We start from the raw sequence: 9,132 nt of genomic DNA on the forward strand, positions 1-9,132 counted from the left end.
ATTTTCACCCCTTCAGCACCCAACCAACAGGCTCTTCTTCCCACACACAAAGGCTGCTCTTTCCGAGGAGGACTTGCATTTTTACAGGGTAAGAACCCCGATGTAGAGATGAGTAACCATCTTTGCACTCTGGAAAAATGAAATGCGTAGGGCCCCAGCCCATTTGCTTCCCACTGAAATGAAACTATAAAAACAAAACAAAAACCCAAACAAAAAGCAATGTGTGATCTCAAGATCTAGAATACCTACTCTACTGAATAACAGATGGTCAGGGAGGAAACCAGCAAGGCTCTTTATTCACTAAAAGGTTAGTAGCTGGACATTCATGCTGAAATTATTGGCTAGCCTCATGGCTCTTACATGTAGGTCTCAGTCCTCACACACAGAGCTTTAACAGGGTGTAAATGATAGTGAAATTTCAGTTATCAGCCTCAGGTATGGGAGCCATCTAGGGAAGCAGGGGTCCTTCCTAGCCCCTCAGAAATCACACCAGTGGGCTTTCCTTGCCCTAGCCCTAAGACACAGATCTCCAGGATGCAATGAAGGGGACTGACTTTCCTCCACGTTCTTGAAGCTTCACAGAAGACCTGCCCCCAAGAAGTAAGGGGTACGATTACTTAGGACAGGAATTTCTACGGCTACTTGTTTCCTCTTGCGTTCACAGAGAAACATGTCTCTCAGGTATAAGCAACAGTCCTGCTTGCCTCCATTTATCTGCTCTGTTAGGGCTGGAATTAATGCAATGACCATTCTGGGTCACAGACACCTTGTTTTTTTTCCTGAAGGTTTGCCCTCCCTTGATGAACATGTTGATGTAGGATCTTCTCATCTGAACACTTATGTGGTGGTCTTGATTAGGTCACTCTGGCATCGTTAGGCCGTTTCTGATCTTAGCAAGTGAAGACCTATGATGCCAGCCTTGCCCCAACAGTGTCCTTTCAAGTCAACTTGGGGGTGAGAGCAAACCAAAGCAGCGAGAGGGTTTGGGGGCCATTCGCTGACAGAAAACCTGCCTCCTGAGACTACCTACCTTCTTCCAAAGCTTTCCGAAGGTTGATGTTCAGTCTGCTGACACTGAGGGTAGAAGGATAAAAATATTCACACTGATATCTTTGTTTTCCAGGAATTGTTTCCATATTTTCTCAGGTTCCCTCTCTGAGGGGACCACGTAGCATGAATGGGGAACCTGCCACAGGTCCCTGGGCTCCTCCCTTGTTGCCAACTCCGTCTCTCACAGATGGTGCCAGTCATCTCTTCAGCTAGACACAACCTGTGCCCCCTGGCACCAACTCAGGTAGCACCTACCACATGGGTAGGTGAGACACCATGGGAATGATGGGGTTCCTGAGACAGCCCTCTGGCTCCTGAACCTGTCACGCCATACACATGTGTTTTAATGAAAAGTGGAGGAATTTGTTTGAAAATATTTAGGGAAGGCCGGTTATGTTCCAGACACTATGCTAAGTACTGATGATTCTGAGGCCAACCAGACAGACGCAGGACGCATAGCCCAGTGTGAAGTCGGGCTTCGAGCATGGGACTCTAACATGTTAGGAAGGCTGTAGGAGGAGACAGTCGGGATGCTGTGACGAATTCCGGGAAGGGGAGCCTAGGACTCTTAAGTGTTAGAGGAGATGTGTGAGGTTTTGGTAAAAAGAATGATGTTGAATAAGGAACAGATAGAAGTTGTCCAAATAAGACAGTAGGGCAGGCCTGTACAAGTGAAGTGAAAGGGTTTAAGTATTTTTAAATAACTGAATGGAGCTCAGTATGCCTAGAACTTCATGATGGGCGTGAGCACGAGAGATGCTTGAGAAGCAGGCAGAAGTCAGGTTGAAGGGCTTCAGAAAAGGACTCCTACCCCGGGCTGTGGTCTACCTCGCACGTCACCTCTGCAATTCCTGGCAACACTCCCGTCAGCTTGTGGTAGAGAGGGGGAGGGGAACTAGTCCAAAGGCAACGCAAAGAGAAAAAACAAACACTTGCACAGTTTTCATTATTTATAATAGTTATGCTCTCTAAAATCACCATGACACGGAATTGGACAACACCAAGCCATCACTCAGAGGGGAGGTACAGGGTTCGGTTCCTGTTAACCTCTGGTCACAACATTTTCAACAACTGACCAACACATAAGCTTCGGTTGTTGTTGTTTTTAAGATTCTACTTATTTATTTATGAAAGAGAAAGTGTGAGAAGGGGGAAGGGCAGAGGGAGAAGCAGATTCCCCTGAGGAGCAGGGAGCCTGACTCAAGCCTCAATCCCAGGACCCCAGGATGATGACCCGAGCCGAAGGCAGCTGCTTAACCCACTGAGTCACCCAGGAGCCCCAACACAAAACCTTATTTTATCTGGGTTTCTGTTTAAAGGCATCTTCTTTAGGATATATTGTTGATGTATTAACTAGAACCCACAGCCAACAGCACTATAACTCATGCCTCAGTGAAAATTATCTAGAACATACGTTTTCTCCGTAAGACACATCAGAGCCTTCTTGTCTTTAGAAATTCTTGATAGCACTTCAGCACTGTTACGGACTGTTTTGTTCTCCAAAATCCATATGTGGAAGCCCTCATCCACATATTGACTGCATTCAGACACAGGTCTTTAAAGAAGGCATTTTAAGTTAAATGAAGTTAGAAGGCTGTAACCCTTACCCAATAGGACTGGTGTTCTAACAAGGAGAAGAGGAGACACGGCTCACAGGGAAGAGGTGGCCATCTGAGAGCCGGGAAGAGCGCCCTCACCAGGAATCAGCCTCTCGGGCGCCTTGATCTTGGACTTGCAGCCTTCAGAACTGTGAGAAAATACATTTTGGGTATTTAGGTCACTCAGGCTTGTTAGAACACCCCCAAGCTGACTAATACCAACAATGAGTTTTGGGGAGGGCATTTTAAATTACAAAATCACCAACAAGAAGCACAAAAGAAAAATCAAAGAGAGGAAATGGAGACAAACTTCACCAGCCTTATTTGGCTCATCTGGGAAACCACGCCCCATGCCCACCGGAGCTCCCACACCTTTTATACTCTTACAGCATCTTGCTTTTGCCACTACACTGTTTCAGGATGTGGGATCCTAGGACTGACTTTGGGAATCCTGTGTTGCTTCTTGACTGAAATTCCCACACAAATGTGTTTCTTTTCTAATGTGATCTGACTTTTCCAGCCTGAGGTTCTCTTGGGTTCCAGTTTATCTATCCTCTCATCTTTCTATGCCTTAAAAAGCATCTGCCTTCACATTTCCTTCTTCTTCTTTGGGTAGATTTCATTTTAATTTGGATCAAGATTTAATATGCATATAGTTTCAAATCAAGTAGTCCCACAAAACTTATTACCAAAAAGGAAATGAACATTAATAGTAACCTTCTGATCCCCACCCCTACAATGCCCACTCTCAAGAGAGAACCATTTTATTTTATTTTATTTTAATATTTTATTTATCTATTTGACAGAGAGAGAGATCGCAAGTAGGCAGAGAGACAGGCAGAGAGAGAGATAGGGAAGCAGGCTCCCTACTGAGTAGAGAGCTTGATGTGGGACTTGATCCCAGGACCCTGAGAGAACCATTTTAAAACTGATTCTTTTGGGGTGCCTGGGTGGCTCAGTGGGTTAATCTTCTGCCTTTGGCTAGGGTCATGATCTCAGGGTCCTGGGATGGAGCCCCACGTTGGTTTCTCTGCTCAGCGGGGAGCCTGCTTCCTCTCTTTCTTTGCCTGCTTCTCTGCCTGCTTGTGATCTCTCTTTCTTTGTCAAATAAATAAATAAAATCTTTTAAAAAATAATAAAATAATTGATTCTTTTGGTATTTAGTTCCCTGTCTCTAAATATGATTATATAGTTGTTTCTTGACTTTTTTTTTTTTTTTTCCATTTTAGGCATTATGTATCGACTCTCCTCCCCTAATCCTACCAGGAAAGCAACATTATAATTTGGGATAGAGCAACATTCAGTGTTTATATTATTAGTGGTCATGTAAGTGATATGGACTGCCAAGTGCTCTGGGATGCAGTGATTTGCTTTTCTGTGCAAGTTATTATTTTTCCTATGGTTAATTATTGTCTTTTGTTTGTTGAGTAGTGTGCTCTGTACTTATCCCTAATTTATTCTCACACTCTCCCTCAGAAACGAAAATCTTTTCCCAATATGCTTAAATGTATCAGATGTCTTATTAATTTCATCTTCTCGAATAATTCTCCCCGGTCCGTTTCTCTGTACCAGAAAGTGTTCCTTCCTTTCTTCCTTCCTCCCTCGCCCCCTCCCTCCATCCCTCCCTTCCTCCCCCTCCCCTTCCCCTACCTCCCTTTTTTGGTCCTGGTGTTCTGGAGTCTCACAGTGATTTATCTTATTGTGGGTTCGTTTTCTTTCATGGTGCTAGGACCTTAGTGAGCCCTTTTCAAATGGAAACTTATATCCTTCCATTCCAGAAATGTTCTGGAATTATTTCATGGACAGTAAACTCCCTCTGCTTCCACTGTTCTCTTTCTGGATGCCCATTACTTAGATTTTGGACCTAGTCGAACTCTTCTCCAATTTAATAATCTTTTTCTTAGCATTTTTTTCTTCTTTGTCCTTTTGCTCTATTGTCTGAGAAGATTCCTCAGCATTACCTTCTAGCACCTTTGTTGCGTTTTTCATTTCTGCTACTGTATTTGTAATTTCCAAGAACACTCTCTGAATATTCTTTTTTCATAACACTCTGTTCTTTTTTTAGTGATGCAGTATTTTTTCATCTCTTTGAGCATATTAAAGGTAGTGTGCTTTTTAAGTTTTCCTCCCTCACCTCTGATTTTTTTTTTTTTGAGCCTTTGTCTTTCATATTAGAGGCTTTATTCATTTCATGGGATTCCTATCTGTCTGCTCATATTTTTTTTAAAAATATTTTATTTATTTATTTGACACAGACAGAGATCACAAGTAGGCAGAGAGGCAGGCAGAGAGAGAGGAGGAAGCAGGCTCCCTACTGAGCAGAGAGCCTGATGCGGGGCTTGATTCCAGGACCCTGGGATCAAGACCTGAGCCGAAGGCAGAGGCTTTAACCCACTGAGCCACCCAGGAGCTCCTGTCTGCTCATATTTAAGAGAAGAACTGTAAAAACAACTCTGTGTGGGTAAGAGGGGGTTAGTGACTGCAGGATTTACTCCAGGGTCATCTAGCTGGCACGTTTCATTAGGAAACCCTGGATGTTAGTGTTGTTTGGTCTTTTTTATTACAATCTTTTTGATGAGTTTTTTTTTAAGATGTTATTTATTTATTTGATAGAAAGGGAGAGAGAGATCGCAAGCAGGCAGAGAGGCAGGTAGAGGGGGAGGGGGAAGCAGGCTCTCAGGATCCTGAGATCACGACCTGGGCTGAGGGCAGAGGCTTAACCCACTGAGCCACCCAGGTGCCCCGAGATTTTTTTTTTTTTTTTTTTGAGCTGATAAGTCTTTTGTAATATCCTGCTTGAAAAATACCATAAATATTCTGCTGAGTTTCTGTAAGCTGGGTGGGATAGGAACTCAATTCCAACATTCAGTGGAAAACTTGTATTTAATCCCCCTGTTTTTAATATAGTCCCCTTCACGGAACTGCGCCTAGCATCCCCCAATCCAGAGAACAGCCCCGCAGGCCCTGCTGGGCAGTAACTGACCTGCATGGTGTAGGGGATGGACTCCGGGATCCAACTGCTTCTTATGTAAATCTTTAACCAGCCTTTCAGTTTTAGCCTCACACATCATTCCTACTTCTGCGATACTTTGTGCCACCAACTCTTATGCCTTTTGAATGTTTAATGCAGTAAATCAGTTTGCACCATGGCTTTCCCCGTTGCTGCCTTCAGATTGTTGTAACTTTTGAAGTCTTCTTAGTCATCCGCTGTCCTTCCCTTGGCTTTTTCCAACTGATGATGATGCCAATGGGTTTTTTTTTCCCTCTGATCTTTTTGTGGTTACGTCTTTTTATTATTATTTTTTTTATTTTTTTATTTCTAAACAAGCTCTATGCCCAATGTGGGGCTCAAATTCAAGACCCCGGGGATCACAAGTTGCATGTTCTGCTGACCGAGCCAGCCAGGTGTCCCTGCTTTTATGGTTTATGTCTTCAATTTTTGAGAAGTGTGATGTCACTTTTGATGGGTTTCAGAAGGCAGTAAAGGCTGATGCCTGAGTGAAGCTGTTACCCTTAACTAGAAATTCCCCCACTCTGTCCCCTTCAAGAGGACAGCCCCCTGCAATCTAGGTGCCTATGGCCGGGCTCTTCTACTGGGTCCCCTCGGACCTCCAGGGTGGGTTGACTGCTTGAATCCATGAAGGCCGATTGCCCAGCACAAACATTTGCCGTAACCACCTCCCCAAGTTGGCTCTGACCAGTGGGTAGATCTGACGTGGACAGGTAGGCTATCAGAAAGACCAGAATTTCCCCCACCTCCCTCTCCCCTGCTTTGAGTCGCTGTGAATGGCTGCCCTACTATCTTATGGAGTCTATATAGGTCATCAGGGTGGCCCTGCTTCTGGGGCCAAGGAGGTGACAGCCAGCGTGGTGGCTCTGTCTAGGCTTTGTGGGGTGGTCTCGCTGATCACACTGATCTTTAGCTTTAATACATCTGGTATCAGATATTCTCCAGTTGTCCCATGGGGCCCAGCATCAGGAAACCAACTCAGGTGAATCAAACTCACAGCATAAGTCACCTAACCGTGTGCTTATTTATTAATTTATAATCTGCTCTGCCCCTTTCCAGTAAGTGGGCCATTTATACCTGCTATCCGGTTCTCTCTTTTTTTCTTTTCTTTTTTTTTTTTTTTAAAGATTGTATTTATTTATTTGACAGAGGCACAGTGAGAGAGAGAACAAAAAGCAGGGGGAGTGGCAGAGGGCAAAGCAGGCTTCCTGCCGAGCAGGGAGCCTGATGTGGCGCTCGATCCCAGAACCCCGGGATTAGGACCCGAGCCGAAGGCAGACACTTAATAACTGAGCCACCCGGGCACCCTTATCTGGGGTATTCTTTTTTTTTTTTTTTAAATTTAAGATTTTATTTATTTATTTGTCAGAGAAAAGAGAGCACAAGCAGAGGGAACAGCTGGTAGAGGGAGAAGCAGGCTCCTGCTGAGCAAGGAGGCTGATGTGGGACTTGATCCCAGGACCCTGGGATTATGACCTGAGCCGAAGGCAGACGCTTAACTGACGGAGCCAGCCGGGCATCCCTATCTGGGGATATTCTTATTCAGGCCTCAAGCCAGGTGGAAAGCCCAGTTTTCAGATGTCTTCTGCCCAGCAGGACACACCAATTACATTTACATACATTATTTCCAGTGACTCCTCGCTCTGACCCAGTGAACTGTTCTCCTCATTTGACAGATGAGGAAACCAGTGGTCAGTGAAGCTGAGTAAATTACTCCGGTTCTGGTACCCTTGGACCTTCTTCCACTCTGAGCTGGAGAACCACAGAGCAAGTCACAGAGGTGAAACGGTTTCACAAGCTCCCGGCAGAGTTCAGGATCTGGAAAGGCCTCTCTGATGACGTGGGATCTGAATCCTGATAGAAGACTGTGGACAGGCGAGGAGGCAAGGATCCAGGGGAACTGTGTGGGCCGCAGCTCTGAAGTACAGGACACACGACCACACTGGCAAGCATGGCGAGCCCCAGGGGGCCCATGTAGGTGACTGCAGAGAGGGGGGCTGAGTCCGCTGTCTGGCCCAGCAGCTAGGGTTAGACCGCTCTTCAGGGAGGATGGTGGGGATGGGGTATCGGGGGAGTGTATCAAAATGATCAAACTTTCCTATCTTCATATGACGCTCTTGGTTGCTCCTGTCCCTTGAATTACCTGGATATTTTTTTCCAATTTGGCGGACTTTCTTGTATTGGGAATTCTCCTCAGACGCTTAAATAAGTACAATACTGGGCTGTTGCTGTTTTTTTTCCAATGCTTTATTATCTGTAAGTCCTCAAGTTTGGCCAGACACTGATGAGTAATAATTTGAGGATCCTGTGTTTCTCCAACTTGAACTCCTGTCGGAATCACCTAGAGAGGCCATTAAAAACCCAAGGGCTTGGGCCCAACCCAACTTACTGAATCATTAGTGTTTCTTTTACAAGCTCCCCAGTCTCTTTCTCTCTCTCTCTCTCTCTCTCTTTTTTTTTTTTTTCACATTTTTATTTATTTAAGTAATCTCTACACACAACATGGAGCTCGAACTCACAACCCCAAGATCAGGGGTCTCATACTCCTCTGACTGACCCACCCAGGGGCCCCATTTGTTTTTCAAATTTTTTTTATCCACAGTCTGTTCTTACACAGTTGACCTGATCATTTCTCAGAAAGTCTATGCTCCAGGCAGGGTCAGCGGGAGGTCACTCAACACCCGACACGTGGGGAGACTGCAGCACAAATCTTGAGTGAAGCCCATGTTTTCCACCTCAAAGCGGAGATTCTAGCAGGGCAGGGAATGTGGCTTACATCTGTGGACGCCACGTATGTCCACTGCCCTTCCTTTGACAGGGCTGTCCTCCCCCATTCAGTCTGGTCACTAGTGACATATTTAGTACCCAACACTGAGAAATGGTCATTGTCTTCAGGAAGCTTTCACAGGTTCTAAAAAAGCTTTTTTTTTTTTTTTTTTTTAATTTTAACATCTCAGAAATGGGGTCACGCCTAAAAGCTGTATCTTAGCATTTGTTCTAATGCAATGAAGAGTGTTTTTTTCTCTCTTACGGTATTGTAAAACACTGATGCCCCTTAGTTTTAAGGCTATATTCAAGCTAATGAAACCCAGTAGTTGAAAAAGGAATCACATACGTGTGTATACAGGGAGCTGACGTGAGCCCTGCCCAGGCTGTTCCCTCTGCATGGGTGGTTCTGCCCATCTACTTCACCAATGCTGCTGATTTAGTATGATTCGATTCAAATGCCACCTCCTCCAGGAAGACTTCTAGGTTGTCCCAGTGCCCCCACTCAGTGTAGATTCAAAATCCTTTCTCTGGGCTCCCGTGCTTGTCTCTGACCTCTACTTCCCAGGCTGTGTTACTTTAGTCTGGTTATCGGTCCACCGCTCTGTAAGCAGACTGTGAGCTGAGTCTAGGCAAAGACACAGTTGTACCCCTCTGCGTTCTACTCCCTAGGAGAGAGTCTGGATACATAGATGTTCAGTGAATGTT

The sequence above is a fragment of the Mustela nivalis genome, assembly GCF_964662115.1.
Source record: "Mustela nivalis genome assembly, chromosome: 10".
In the NCBI taxonomy this organism is placed as follows: domain Eukaryota; kingdom Metazoa; phylum Chordata; class Mammalia; order Carnivora; family Mustelidae; genus Mustela; species Mustela nivalis.